Source organism: Centroberyx affinis, unplaced genomic scaffold (assembly GCF_046629955.1).
Source record: "Centroberyx affinis isolate AG114_WGS23_722 - 3 ecotype Tasmania unplaced genomic scaffold, CSIRO-AGI_Caff_v1 ptg003211l_1, whole genome shotgun sequence".
Classification (NCBI taxonomy): Eukaryota; Metazoa; Chordata; class Actinopteri; order Beryciformes; family Berycidae; genus Centroberyx; species Centroberyx affinis.
The window spans coordinates 49,517-65,942 of NW_027281249.1; positions in this window are offsets into that span (position 1 = coordinate 49,517).

Genomic DNA, 16,426 nt, shown 5'->3' on the forward strand with positions numbered 1-16,426 from the left:
GGGCATTGAGTTATGTACATGAGAATTTCCTTAAATTTCTCTCAAATTTGTCCTTGCTAAATGTGTGAAAGAAAACCTATGAAACATGCTTACAGCTTGGCATACGTTCCCATAACAACAGTGGCACTGGAAGTTGGCTGTAATGATTCAGGCATTTACCTGTAATCATGGAAAACTCAATTTAGAAGTACATATAGTAGTTAAAAGACTTAATGGACAGAAACCTTTGATAGACTCGGTAACAGATTTGCTCAAGGCAACGAAGACTTGATCTTAGGGGATGGATTTTATACTGCACATCTCATCATGCTGTGAGACAGGAGTCCATATTGTCAGACATCATCAGGGCCATGTTATTATTTGGCTGGAGGCCATCTTGCTTTGGCTGGATGGGTACAGGGTGTTAGAGTAACTACGGCAGGTTAATGACATGGAAGATGACATGTTCCTTTGGCTTTACTGCCATCCTGTGGTGGATGTAGGTAATATTTTTTGTTGGGGAAGTATACTGTATATACGTAAGTATATGTACAATATGTATGTATATTATACATTGTAAAGTTTTTGTTAAGTGTCAATAAATAACAATATTGTGGATGCTGGCTCTGCTTCTTTGGGTATTTCATGTGTAGGAGATTATGTAGGAGAAGCTATTTAACTGTAATAGAGCATTTTCACTCTTCAGTTCAACCAGCAATATTAACTTTATTGTGACGTCACTCATTTGGCTCGCATTTTCACTGCTGCTGCTCCCCTCCCCTCCCTCACTAGCCCTACCAGAAAGTTGGTTGAAGGAGACAAAGACAGGAAAGGAAAGGAAAGGAAAGGAAAGGAAGAGATGATAAGAGAGGGATGAGAGCAGGGGAAATTGGTACAGCTTTTCATTTAGTCATCATAGACTAAACATCATTTGATGACCTCAAGGGAATATGTCCTCTAAAATGAGGTTTGGTAGCATTATACAATACAGCAAATATCCGGTATGTACCAGGTAAGTAGGCAATAATTATCAGTAATAAAAATAGGTCACCTATGGTAAATACACATACAATGTATGTACCAGATAAGTATACAGTAATTATCAGTAATAACGAGTAGTTATATGATGATAAATGTACTGAAATAGAGTATGTAGCAAGTAAGTACATAGTAATTATTACTAAAAGTAGTAACCTGGTGACAAATATAATGAAACAGCATTAAAAGAGAAAGTATGTACCTCATACTTATACAGTAATTCTCAGTAATAAGTAGTTGCCTGGTTATACATAGAATTAAATGATAGAGCTATAATACATAGTAAATATAGAGTATGAACAAGGTACAGTAGACATGTAGTAATTATTAGTGATATTTTACCTGAAAGTAGGTATAATAAAATAATATAAAAGTTAACATTGTCAGTAGGCTATTAATTACTGGGTAGCTGTTGTAAGTATTAGCAATATCAGCTCCTCTGCAGTAAATATGAAGTAAGGTTTTGATAGGTCAGATAAGTGAGAACAGCATGAAGTTTATAGTGCTTTGATGTTTACGCTTCTGGCATACAAATCTGGAGATGTGGCTCAGAGGGCAGTAGCCACAGTCGTGATAGGCTGCTCCAACTGGATCAAACTAGGAATCAGTAGTTAAAAGGATGGAAGTTCAGTGGCTGAAATGGAAATATATGCAACCCAAATGTACAGAAAACAACAATTAAGTTAATCAAACAGTCCAATGCCGATCATGTACCACATATGGATCAGAATGCACACTAAACAAAATATAAATGTACAAAATTCAAAATACAACTGTGTAACAGTTGCACCTTAGTTAGGTACCTCATCTCCTTATACATCCATATGCACATGTACACAGTGGGACTGGCCAAGGTGTGACGTTATTAACTGCATAGTCTCAGGTTGCCATATCACCAAGTCTCCCGAGTCAGGAGACTTGGTGAACTGTGTAATGCAAAGTGCATCTGCATGTCATGCTCCCTGAAAACCAGATGAGGGCGGTGCCAGACAATATACAGAAATGGATAGCAGGTAATTCAGTGAGGGAAAAATGCAATTTAAAGGTGCAACATGTTACATTTTTAAAGGTCCCATATTATGCTCTTTTTAGCTGTTTAAAACATTTCTCAGTGGTCTTTAAAATAAGGTTATGAATTCTGTTGCAAAAAAACACACAAATCCAGGCTCTGTGGAGCCTCTCCATCCTCTCAGTTTCTCTCCTCATTAACTATGCGCTGTTCTGAGTGGGCGGGGATGCCAGGATAATGAGGGGCTGCTCTGATTGGCCGCCTGATCGGCTGGGTGAGGGGGGAGGGTGCAGACGCAAAAAAACTCCAAAACCAACATGGCAGCTCCTTGTAGAAGAAAACTCTGTGACAGAACATGTAAAACCTTACATGTTTGAGGCGGAATCTGTCAACCGAACAAGAGGAGGCAACTGCCGAAGTTTTACAGACACGGTTACAGCAGGATGTCTCTGAACGGTAGGTTGAAATTTCAGTGTGTTGTTTGTACTTTCTCACCGTGCGTGTGTATGTGGTTGTGTCGGCTATGTTGTCTTTCTGGATAGCCATAGCGGACAAATTTGTATCCCATAAAAACGATATCTAACGTTACCTGCTGGAGTGTCTCGCACAGTAACTATACCATATGGTTTGTTTGATTCGTTTTCAGCCTGACGTTCACCGGTGCCGGTGGTCTGAGGTTGTCTAGTAAGCTCGTCAACACAGTAGGTGTCGGTAGCTTTTTGCTGGCTACTTGGATAGCTGCTGTAATGTTATTCCATGAAGTGTCTTACAATTGCCGTTGTACTGGCTAGCGATAGGAAACAAATCCACACCAGACATTATGTAGTTATTACATTCAAATACATCAAATTGATGTGAAGACGCAAAAGAAGAACTCATCTTCAGGGGATACAAATATTGTCACGACACCGGCAAACATATGGTAATGTCCCATGCTATCTACCATTTGGACATATGACTGTCGTAATTTATGCCAGTGTTTTTCAGCTATAACGCTAGCTCAACAGTTTTAGAACTGTAGCTGAAATATTAAAACATTGCATCTCATGGAGGCCTGCTGGTCATTCCCCCTGTACATAACATCTTACCTCTTTTAGAGCTGACACCTTTGTTTGTCCTGTACATTAGTTTGTACAGTACTCAGTATTGTACTCACATCTACTCTAAATTGTCTGTGCTAAATAATAAACATATAATATAGATAAACGTAATTGTCAGTGTAATGTTCCTATAAAGCTTGCAAAATTCAATAACAGTTACCCTTTCTCATTCCCTAGGTTACCAGCAGAATGAATCAGCTTCAGGTTCCACCTACATGCATGGTGGATCATCTTGGTCTGGAGCCTGTATGTTTGAATGTGTTCTCACTACAGAATGCAATGAACATTTATAAAGCAGACTATGGGCCCTTACAGCTTAGAGGTATAGAGCAGTAAGTTTCTTTTATGCATTCTGTGCATGAATTGATTTGAACATGTGACTTTGGATAATACTTTACATGACAATAAATTTGAGTAAAATAACTGTGGTGTTATACTTTATTACACATCCATGTAGAAACTAGAAATAACCGCCTTGCGGTTGTATGCCTCTGCCAATAAACTTTGTTTTATCATTGCAAGGACAGTCTTTATTTATTGAACATATATAATTAATGTGATTATTAGGTCATCTTAAAGGATTTTGGTGTCTGCAAAAGTAAGTGACAGCACTTCCACCGTTTTTGTAGAATGACCCAAGATCGTTTTCTCAGCTACAGTGGTAAGCAAAACATTATGATGTCACAGTGTAGTTGACCTTTGAACTTTTGATTATAAAATGTCATCACTTCATCATTTTATCCTATTAGACATTTGTGTGAAATTTTGTCATAATTAGCGTATGAATTCTTGAGTTATGGCCAAAAACGTTGTTTGTGAGGTCACAGTGACCTTTGACCACCAAAATCTAATCAGTTCATCCTTGAGTCCAAGTGGATGTTTGTGCCAAATTTGAAGAAATTCCCTCAAGGCGTTCCTGAGATATCACGTTCACGAGTATGGGACGGACAGACAGACGGACAGACGGACAACCCGAAAACATAATGCCTCCGGCCACGGCTATCGCCAGCGCGAATGCTTAAAAACTTTAGCACACCTAAAAGTCTTTTAGTGACAGGGGCATAGGACAAAAGCTACTGAATAAATAATATAATCCCGCACACTGTCTACACTTGCATGGTGCTTTATTACATTTCAGTCATTGAAATGTAATAAGGCACCATATAAGTGTAGACAGTGTGTGTGGGATTATATACGTTTTTCCCTTTACAAACCCATGTAAATTAAATGTGAACCCAATAAGTAACCACAACACTGACTGTTCATACAGAAAGAAAATGCATAAAAAAAAGGCACATGTAAAAACATAACACTGCTTATGCAAGACCATAATGGGGTGCTGTTATGTTACAAAATCTACATCTGTGAGTGTACACAGGGGAGTGTTCCACTGTAGCAGTAACTGCAGTGTAGTAAAGTATTGCAGTATCAATCACCAAAATGATTTATAATTTTTAGTTATCTGTTATGTGTTTGTGGAAAACACCCAACTACAACCTGACCTCATGCCAGATAACCAAAACAACAAAAGAAGAGACTAAGTATTCAAATGAAATATATTGACACTATGTGTACCCTCTTCTCAGTGTCTAGCCTACAGATCCTTTGTCAGCTAGTGCTGGGGCTTTCTAGGTCACAGGGTCAGAGTATTGATACCAGTGTGTGTTGTGCATATGCTGTGAGCTCCATGATGCTGCCAGCTACATCGGGTTCAGACTGCCTCTTGATTGAACCAAGACACGTTGCTGCAATGACGTCCTCCTTGGCTGGCCTGTCAGACTGGGCGCACAGGTCTTCTGGGACGGGGATCTTCAAAAACCTGGCTCACATAAGGTGCAGGGTCCTGGAAGATGTGATCAAAGATGAGGTCCATCAACTCATCGACGTAATCTGTGGAGTAACAGAAACATAGATAGTTGTTCCATTACAAAACAATATACATTGCATACTAGTGTGGCCTGACACTGGCAAGTAGCAAAATGTGCAATTTTGATTCATAAATTATTTTATACTAGAGTTTATACTTTGTTATAACATTTGTATATTTATTTAATGACTGTCTGAGATGTGCTGGCCCCATAGCTGGGAATAGCAATGTTTAATGCAACCAATTATCTCAAATATTTTTTAGGATATTGCATCATGAGTAATACCTACGCCTTACAATATACTGCAATCCAGTAACATTACCACAAACTACAGCCTCAATAATTACTATGTAGTTGATTCTAAACACAGTCTCAAGAAAAATAGGACATTACAATCTCGAGAAAGGTAGCATTTATTGTAGTCTCATTGTTCAGGTTTTCTAGTTATTTTTTTGCCACAACCCCAGCTGATTACAAGACTAGAATTACCAGACTAGGTGCAAAGACAGAACGTGAAATATTACATCATAAGCCAGTAACTCCCTTCCATTCATTTGGCGTTAGAAGTGAAATGTTCGTGGTGGGTTATATTGGTTGACCCTAACCCTAACCCTAGTTACACTGTAATTAGCGGGCTGTAAAATAATGCGTTACAGAGCTTTTTTGCCAAAAAATGTTGGTATTTCTTCAAGATGGGCCATAAAATGCGTTGCCATGTCCTCCACTATTTTGCTTTACAATGTAGGAGACTATTTGCCTCTATTATCTTTCTTTGCAGTCACTCCACTGCTCCTGTGCTTCTGTTTCCTTTCAGTGTTTGCAATCCTTCTCTGTCCTCTGGATTCTCCTCTCTTTTTGCACTGTCTCTCATCTCCCCTCACTTTGTCATGATGTGTCCCGAGGTTATGATTGTTATGATTTATAAGACCCACCAGTGTCTTGCTCTAATTCTCCTCCTCCTCTTTTCTCATTCTCCCTGCCATTCTCTAATCGGTTATTCTTTCTTCCCCTCAGGCCAAATTTTAGAAGTAATAATGAAAATGATTTAACTCCTAAGTGGCCAACCCTTCTGACCCAAGTCTCACTCACACACACACACACACACACACAAACACACACACACACACACAAACACACAAACACACACACACACGCACATGCACACGCACGCATACGGACATGCCAACTATTTTCTTCATATTTGTAGGAATTCAAGGTTTTATAAATCTAGATTCTCCTAATTAGGAACCGTTCATTACACATTTTAACCAATGCACTACTTCCTCCCGGAAGTAGACAATAAGCAACATGGTTTAATTGCATTCTTTTACAAATATGTTAATTAAATGAACACATTAACATTTTCCTGATGAATTTGAGTACAATTTGTGCTCATCCCCTGAAATTGTGACGTGACACTTCAGCGTGTGTGTGTTTGTGTTGTCAGAGTCTAGAAGTGCTTCTGTGTGTGACAGAAAAAGCAATGTGCTCTCTCTCTCTCTCTCTCTCTCTCTCTCTCTCTCTCTCTCTCTCTCTCTCTCTCTCTCTCTCTCTCAGGGATGCAGATGGAAGGACTGCTCCCCTCCTTTTCTGTGTTGGAATTTAATATGCAACTTTTTATTGGAAAACAATCGCATGCCTGCGTAAATCCTGACCGCAATATATCTGTTAGCTCCCCTAATCTAATCAGGACAGGGAGGGCTATTTATCACTGTAAATCCGGGGCATTTCAGCCTTCTTTTTATTATTTTAATACATTTCTGGGCTATTAAATCACTAAAATGATGAATTATAACTGTCCACCACCCTTTTACCAGGCTGACAGGAAATGATGCACTACCCTATTTGAGTGGTCATTTTGACTATTAAAGACAAAAAATGAGCAAAAAAGGCCAATATTTTTCAATTCTTATTCTTCTCTCTGCATCCTTGCCTTTCAACACTGTTTTTTAATAATGCTTTCTAAGTGGCCTTTATTGCTACGTTAGTAAAACCAGCACCCAAACTGTTCTTCATTACTTAGACATACACACACTTACACACACATATGCACATACACACATACAAGTTCTTGAGTGACTGGAGTCCTATGCGAGATGCTTGTGTTTTCCTATGTGTTAACGCTGCACTTGGCAAGGTTTTTGCGTAAAAATACACTCATACCAGCCAAAACCACAAAGTTGGGCTGCAATAGAGAAGAGCATCACATCCCCCCTCACTGAGAGGCCTTAGATTCATTCACCATATTTGCCCAGATGAAATTCTGGTCTCAGATATCTACACTTCTCTGTGATGAATTGAAACTCAAATGCAAAATAGAAACTGTCTCCCAAACAGCAGTGAGTGAGCGTTATGTCCAGAGAAAGTTGGACTCATCTTTCGTCCCTTTGGAATCCACTGATATAAAGCAATCACAGATGAGCTACTCAGCACAAGCCCCTATCATTTTGGTGATAGGTAAGTGGTGTGGCACATTATAAGGGTCCTTTTATTACAGTGGTCAATGTGTGTCTGCCTTTCCAGTGACATTCAGTGGGATTACAGTAATTTAATTACAAAAAAGATAACTGCAATCAATGGTTACATAAAATCATTATACTTTTGACAAAACAAGTGATTACTGAATAACTCAAAACATATTTGAAGAATGCACATTGTGAGATTTTTTCACCTGATTTTACACTTTGAAATAATAAATTATAATGGTTGTAGATGATGATGAAATTACAGTCTTTAAATTGGAATAAATTGTTTACCTGCATAATCTATGGATTTTTGAAGCAACATAACTCACAAGTATCTGAAAGTAACCAGATAACCTTATCATGTTGTAGTATTACACCAATAAATGTAAAGCTGGTAATCTGCAAAGGATACCGTTCTGAAAGTGAGCTTCCCAAACTTATAGAGACAGATATTGATAGACCTAAGACAAAAAAGGGCAGAGGGAGAAAGTCTCTTCACCATTGTACCCATTGATGATACTCACAGAAAGCATTTTCAACTTGAGTTTAATAATTTGTATTTGTTAACTGTTACAGAAAGTGAACAGGACGTAGTTTTGCAGCAGAGAGGGTGACGGATTTTGAGATAGTGCTTTCTCATTCTTCACTCACTAATTACATTTTCCCGCAGCAGAATTGAGTTCCAGGGAAAGAGCGAAAGGCCACAGGCTTTTCATGTATTGACAGGAAAATGAATGATGAATGGCATTCATTCAATGCGTCCTGGATTTCTGTTTATTTTTCCTCCAGGCATTAATCATGGCAAAAAGAGAGTATGGGGTGAGGGTGGGAAGAGAGAGACTGACACATATGGGATCAGCAGAGTTTATAACACATGACTGTCTGAGCTTATGTCTACCAATATTAACACAAATTTCATAAACAGCCCAAAATGGTAATTAGAAACTGGGGCAAGCTTTGTTTCCTCAAGGTTAGCTCGCCTCATACCTGAGAACTAAGCAAACCTCACATGGTACAAATACATTACTGAGGTCAATTTAACAATCCCACAACAGCTATTTGAATTTTGAGATTAAGTATTTAGCAGGTTCCTAACTTCAGGTGGTTAGATGCTGTCAGTCTGTACATTTACTGAGGTTATTTTGGGAAAACTGTAACTATTGAGCAGCAACCTGATATTCATGTTATAAAACTGTTCGTTTGTCAGTTTTCAAAAGTGCTGTTTGACTGTCTTTAGAAGTCACTTTGTCCATTTATAGTTCAGAACGAGGCAGATAAATTACAATCCTTTTTTGACCTTATACAGTGTCAGCTATGCCAATTGAAACGTAAGTTGCGTGCAGATGAAACAAAGTTAATGACTTTTGCCAGTGCTAAGAGGAAATGGTTGGTAAGCAAATCCAAAGCAAACCAAAAGTCCAATACGTATAGCGTTATCTCCGATATAGTCCTCTGACACCTGACAATGCTTTGTTCTAAAATCTGCCAACACACACCTGGTCAAGAGCAAGAGCATTGTAGAGTGTGCACATGACCAGAGCATTTATTTGAAGGGATTTGAAGGAAAATGTAAGACACAATCGGATAAAATTTTGGACCCACAGTGCAATCATTTGACTACAAAACACTTGCTGCACAAGCTGTTTGGAGATTTTGATAGACATTTCATGCTTTTTTAGAACTGTAAAAAGATGGTCCTGTTAATATCAATAGTTTGGGAGAAGGGGACTAACTTGCTGTGTGTTTGGTGGTCCGACAAACTTCAATGGAGTTTTGAATAACATGGGAGTGAGTAGATAATGAATGAGGTGAACTATTCCTTTAAGGCCAGATGTAAACCTTGTAAAAAAAGTTGAATGAAGGACTTTATTTTAGATAAAAAATATATATATATTTTATCCACACTTGATTATGGAGATTTGTTGTATATGAAATCAACTGAGTATCTGCACATGTTGGAGCTGGCTGGCCATATTTGTCCATGTTTAGGCTGAGTCACAGGTATAGTTTTTAAATATTTATTTATAAGGCCATAGTGGGCATTTTTCAATAATATGTATTTATATGACACAGAAATATGATCAGTATTGTATAGTCTGTATAGTCAGTTAACTATCATGGTCTCTTCCCCCTCTGCCAGAATAAACAGCAGAAAGACTGAAACTACTTTTGGTGAGTTTGGAAGTAGTTGACTGTGCCACTGTTTCTCCTCTCTCTCTGTCCTCTTTTCTCTCCCTTCTTCTGAGATTGTCATTATGGAATGCTTTTTATAGTTGTTCTGTCTGTTACTAAATGTGATGGTGCTGTCTGAGCCAGATGTCCCTTGTAAAATACGAGATCATTGTTCTCAATGGAATTAACCTTGATAAATAAAGGTTAAAGAAAAAAAAAAAAAAAAAAGTACAGATCCTGCACACTGTTAGAAAAGCAGTACGGAGACAGCGGTTTCGGAGCTATACCCTGTTTTAAGTGTTTCAATACACATGCATGAGTCTGCAGACACACAAAGAGTGTTTTGAAAGTTTGAAAGTCAGTTTATAAGAGAGCTTCTTTAATTAACACCCTTTTATTTTACATAAAATAGGTTCGACCACTGATCCAAATATTTCAGTTTCAATTACCAATGAAATGCCCAATCTGGATTCTCTGGCCACATAAATTTGGAAAATATTTGCTTATGTTCTTGAAGAGTTTGATTTGTAGATGGAGAACAAGGCCTTTAGAGCATTCTAACCCATTGGATATCACATTGGCCTGTTTTACTGTATTGTTTTCAAGTATTACTATAGACACAAAATACAGGAAATGCAATTTGCCAAATCAATATTTGTGTCAATAGCTGTCAGTCAATTAAAGAGGGACCAGTATACGCCTATTCCTATTTTTTCATTTTTGGCACTGGGGCTATCCATTTGTTTAGGATTTAGGTTTGTATTGAGGATTCTGCCTTTTACTATAGATAGCTTAACCATTATAAATAGTTTCCTTTTTCAACTAAGCATATACGCATTTACTGTTGCTGGTCTGTGTGCCTAGTGGCCAATCTTTTTTTTTATTTTCAACTGTTATTCAAATGAATAACAGTTGCATAGCTTTTCTGTTGTCTTTCAGAGTATCACCAATGGATATTGCAGCTCTGACACTCATTTTTCAAGTTTTTGGCATTTTTACCTTTATTGGACAGATCAAAGTAGAGAGAGACAGGAAAGACTGGGAGGACATGCAACAAAGGTAGGCTACTGGACCAGATTTAAACCCAGGACATCGCGTTTACACGGCGTGCGCTTTAGACCACTGACCACTAGGACACCCCTCATTCGTCTTTTTTGTCTGTGTGAATTAGAAAATGGAAGATTTCAGGTAGGCGGAGCTAGCTTGAGGTGTGTTTGTTTTTCTGGCACTGTTCTGTTCTCTGCTTTCTGCTGTGCTGCTACGGAGGCTAAGTTTACCCACAGCTAACATTGGATTGGACAAACATGTTGCAATGGTACAGTATGTTGCTGGAGACTTTTTTATTACATTTTGTGTGTGACTAGTATCTAAGATATCCACCTTAGTTTGCTAGTTAACGTTAGCAGTTTATAGCTAGCCTAAAGCTAGCTAGCTGATATTTGCTAGCTAAGCTTGTAAACTGCTGTTGACATCTTAAAACAGTTCTCTATTTAACGTTAGCGTTGTTCTATCACATTAGTGCTTTGCTAATAGCTAAATAGTAGTTTGCCAAATAAGCCTCTGCTGAATCTGTACAGTAACCTACTACAGACAGTGGCTAGTGTCAGTAGCTAAATACAAAGGCTACTGTTGGAACTTTGTGTTTCTGCTTCTACTGTAATAGTTATCATGTATGTGCCTTTGCAGATTCAAGAAGAAGTGGAATCATAACTAAGTCTGGTGTGCATGTGTGTTTGTGAATGAGTGCACGTCCGTGTCCTCCCTCAGCCGAGGTCAGAGCGGCATGATGCTCCACCAGGAGGAAACATCAACACCAAGATGCTTCAGTCGGCCCTGTAATTCTCTATATTTTATTTTCAACCATTGTCCCATTCTTACAGCGCAAAGATTTTACATAGTAGCCACAAATAAAACTGTATTGACTGTGCACAACTTCTCTGAGGGCAGCCCTCAATGCCCTTGCTTTCTCGTACTTCATTTTGTGGTAGCAGTATCCCAAAATGTATACAAAATAATCCTAACCCTAACATATGGATACAATGGATCAGTCCCTGCCTGTTTATCCGTCTGTCCATCCATCTGTGTGTCCATCATTCACAACATTTTGGATGCCACTGAACCAATGTTTATTCATTATTATATAATTGTCTATACAGTATACAATATAATTGTCACACAATATCTTTGACTTGACTTGTGAATTTTTACGAAACTTAGGGACATATGATGTATCTCATTGCTTTATGTGGGCATTGATGGCCTTACAATACGATATCTTGTATGCTGCTTATTGTTAATTCATAAAACTAAGATTTATTTGTGACTGCATAGATGGATTCCTGAATGAAGCATAAATAAAAATGCCTGAAAAAGTTATCTTTTTCTGTCCTCATTTGTAGTAAAGATATTTTAATTCATTGAACAATATCTGACAAATAGGTAAAATAGTTGGCTGATACACCATATGAGGGTGTATCGATATGAAACCATATGAAACGATGATAAACACTAAAGTGGTGTTTGGAGTACAGGAGAAAAGGGATACCATAGTGGTGTCTGGAGTGCCGTAAAGTAAGGTATCAAAACACCATAGTGGTGCTTGGATTCTCTGAGTGTCAGCTATTGAAACACCATACTGGCGTTTTCAGTCCATGAAAGTAAGGCATCAAAACACCTAAGTGGTGTTTGGAGTTGAGGAAAATAAGCTCTCGTAACACCTTACTAGGTTTAGGGTTCCAGGTTTTACAGACCTCGAAACACTGTTAAGTTTTCGAATCTCATCTTCAGGGGTGTCTCCACCTCCTATCCTTGAAAAAAAGAGTTTGAATCTCTGAAATGTGTTTCAAACCACTTATCTCATTGGTGTATCCATGCTCCATATCAGGTTTGAAAACTGAGTGACCTGAGTGCCTCAAAGTGCCATATTCTCTCAAAACAGTCACAAGAGGGTGTTTTGTAACACTAAATGTCTGAAACGCCGGTGTAAACAGGGTTTTAACTCCACTATAATGGTGGCAGCAGAGTTGCCACCACTTTTTGGTTTTCAAAACACTTCTAACACTGTACCAGTTTGTGGCTCTTGCTCCATTGAAGTCTATGAGAGAATTAGGGAAAACTCCCAAACCTCACGAGATGGAGGTCACGCACTGTCGCACACACAAACCTTTCACGGCCACGGTGGCGTCGCGAGGTTTAGTAATGCGGAAGTACATGTAATGCCGATCGACTCGGATTTTCATGAAATAATGGATCAAATTTCATTTTTTGCAACTCATAGAGCGATCGTCAGGCGTCAGAAGACTTTGATTATACTACACAAGCTTTATGGAGTAATTTTATGGACATTTATTGCCCTTTTTGAAGCAGAACGTCCAGCTCCCCATTCACTCCCCATTCACTGGAAGAAGCTCCTCTAGCAGCGAGCCTGCAGAACTCTAGGTAAGTTGTATGAAGAAAAAACACTCACCCGAGTTTGTACTGGCATGAGAATGAGTAGATAATGACCGAATTTTAAGTTTTGGGTGAACTATTCTTTTAAGGTAAACGCATCTGACAACACCACATACACACTCCCAAACAAAGAACACATGCCTGTGAGTTAACACAACATCTAACTGCAAATATCGTTTAAAGGGCTAACAAGCACAGATCCTGTACAGACCCACGGCGCGTGTTCACTTCTATGCACTGAAGCACTGCGACACAGTTAAATTACCTAATTCCACTAATGTTACTTAAATACCACAAGGTAACGTTAAAGGCACCTACTGTTAAAGTCTGTATGGCAGCGAGGACGGGTTACTGTCTACAAATCCCCGTTACTGACTGTGGAATGTGGTTTCACTTTTGTTTTCACACCGGGAGACTCTGTGGATTGAGTTCAGTGCTGCTGGTCTGCTGTCTGTACATCTCCAAATTACAGACATGACATGATGCGACATCAGGCGAGAGATCAATTTAGATCCATTTCACTGACCAACTTTTGATTTTGTGCCTCTGTGTGGGAAACACTGCATCTCACAGTCAAAAACACCCTCTAGAGGCCATCTGACGAAGTGCATCATCTCACTAAGCGTTACCTGACTGACTGACTGCCAGACTGACTGACTGACTGCCTGACCTGAATTTGCCTAGCGATGCCCTCAGCTGCGCCGTGGGAAAAATACAAAAATCTCACAAAATTTCCATCACCTCTTGTCCCTCCCTCCCCCTGTTGTAGTGCTGTGACTGACTTCAAATAAATCCAGAACTCATAATGTCTGTGTTTGAGACCCATCCATCACATTTATGTGAGAGGAAGGGAAAGAGACTCAGTATGTGTGTGTGTGTGTGTGTGTGTGTGTGTGTGTGTGTGTGCCTACTGGCTTTATACAGTGTTGTGGGTCTCACTTTGTAGTCTACACATGAACAGAAACCCTAGAAAAGAGATTATTTTACAATTACATGTTACATTTATGAGGACCATTATCTGTACGTCATGGCTAAGGTTAGGAATAGTTATTCTGGATGTACAGTGGAAAGGTTTAAGTTCAGGATTAAGAGTGAGGGAATGGATGTGAGTCACTAGAATGTCATGACAAGTATAAAAGCACAGTGGTGTGTGCATGGGCGTATGTGTTTAATGTTTATTTATTATGCATTATCGCAATAAAATAATCATCTGTCAAATACTAGGAAAGGTAACAGTAAACCAATATTTAATAGAATAACACTAGTGTTTCCCACCATGAGCTTTTCCCAGCTGAATCAAAATCCTCTCTGTTCTTTTAAGTGACAATATGCGCTATTCTAAATGTTGTGTTTGGTAGGAAAGATAATACTCCTTTCTATCTGTATATCTCTATTAATCATTTTTCAAAAAGTCAATTTTAAGCAGAAACAAATGATAGAGGGCAAGTGAAACGGGAGAAAGAGATGGATGGGTGCTATCGCAGATTAACAAAGTTCCAAAAAGGATTGAATAAAAGCGAACATTATGAGTTGGAATAAGAGGGATGAGAGCTGAGAGTGAGGAGAGCGAGGCAGGCGTGGAAAGAGGGATGGAAACAGGGGGGTTGATGAGTGGAGTAGAGTGCCAGTGAACAGGGCAGGATGCTGACTGGGCTGCTGCTGCCCTAAGGCAAGGCAGGTGGGACAAAAGAGGAGGCTGGTGGCTCAATGGCTCGCCCCACCCTGAGGCTCCAGCAGGCACAGGAGTAATGCAGGGGACTGCAGTAGTGCTACTATCAAGGAGAGGGAGACTGCAGATGCTGGCAGCTGATGCTACGTACCCCTCTACCCCCCCCCCCCCCCCCCCCCCCCCCCGACCCTGCTACTATAGCCGGGTAAGGATGTCAAAAGGCAGCCATTAGTGAGACAAAGAAGGGTAGGGAGGGGGTGGCAGGGACAGAGTGCATAATTGGCTTTTATTGAGTGTTGTTGAGGCTCACTAACACCACACTTGCACCACTTGGTCATGGGTGAGTGAGCACATAGTCCCGCTCACACCAGTACCCTTTCTACACATGTAACCTACAGCAATGCACTGACATATGAAGGCACAAAACACACATTTTTAAGCAAAACCCCCCAATACCACCGCCCCTAGCTCGCTGTTGTCTTTTGATCCCTGTTCTCTTTCTGCTTTGTTTTTCATTAGTGTGGCAAGCAGCCATGCGTTCAACCATCAGAGGCATGGTTATGTACTCTTAAGTACTCTTACTATGAGCTATTATCTCTATATTTACAACAAGCTACAACCAAACTCTACAAAATGTCCTTTATTCCATGAAAGCCTAGCTCCACTAAAGATTAGTTTCATGCTTTTATTTTGTATTTTTTGGCAACATCTTTGGGATCTAAGTGCCATTGTTGTGGTGTTTTTACACTCAACTTCCAAGAGATTGCTTGATTGATGTTTGTGTACTGTGATGTCTTTTTCCTTAACTGGATTTTCTGTTGATGAAGTTTAAGTTTCTGTACACGGCGGCCTTTTTTTTGTCTGTTCAGCCATGAACCTTCCAAGTTCAGTTTATTTCTACATGGATTTAACTTTAACATACTTGAGGCTTACTTGAAGGCACAATGTATCACATGGTTGGTTAAATCTGAGTCAGAGTTACCAAAATCTTCCTCAACTCATCATGATACTGGTGTAGAACTTAAAGATAGACTTAGAATTTTGCATTTTTCTGCTACTAATTCTCTACTAGTCTCCACTAATTCATCGTGCAGCAGCAACAGAGTTCAATGGATAAATTAGCAGGGCGAAACAAGTGCTGAAATTATGCATGCTTTTCTTCAAGTTCCATAGAAGGAGCATAATGTTCTTGTTATTTTACATGTTATTAGAGCATGACATGTTAAGCTCTCTCACACGACTGCAGCCATTATTTGAATCTCCAGACACAGATGAGATAAATGCTTCCGATTGTGGCTCCCTTCCACATATTTGTGGTGTGTTAACCTGGGTTGAATAGAAAGGAGCACGGCTCTTCTTCCAAGAGGAACGCAGGGGTTCGCATACTCAGTCCTGTGAACATGATTATCCTCTTCCTGTCTGTCTCCCCTCTGCTGTCTTACCTATAGGCCTACAATTATCAGAAACAGTGGGGAGGATGAATGAGGAGGGAGGATGAAGGAAAAACAGAGGATGAAGGGAAAACAGAAAAAGCGCGGAAAGTGAGTGAGTTTTGCAAGAGAGATAAGAGAAAGGGGAAATGTGTTTGAGAGGAAGGCAGAAAAGGAAAATATAGTGTATATGTGATGGAAGGATTAATGAGAGAGTGAGCGAGAGAAAAAGAGGGGTGTAGAAAA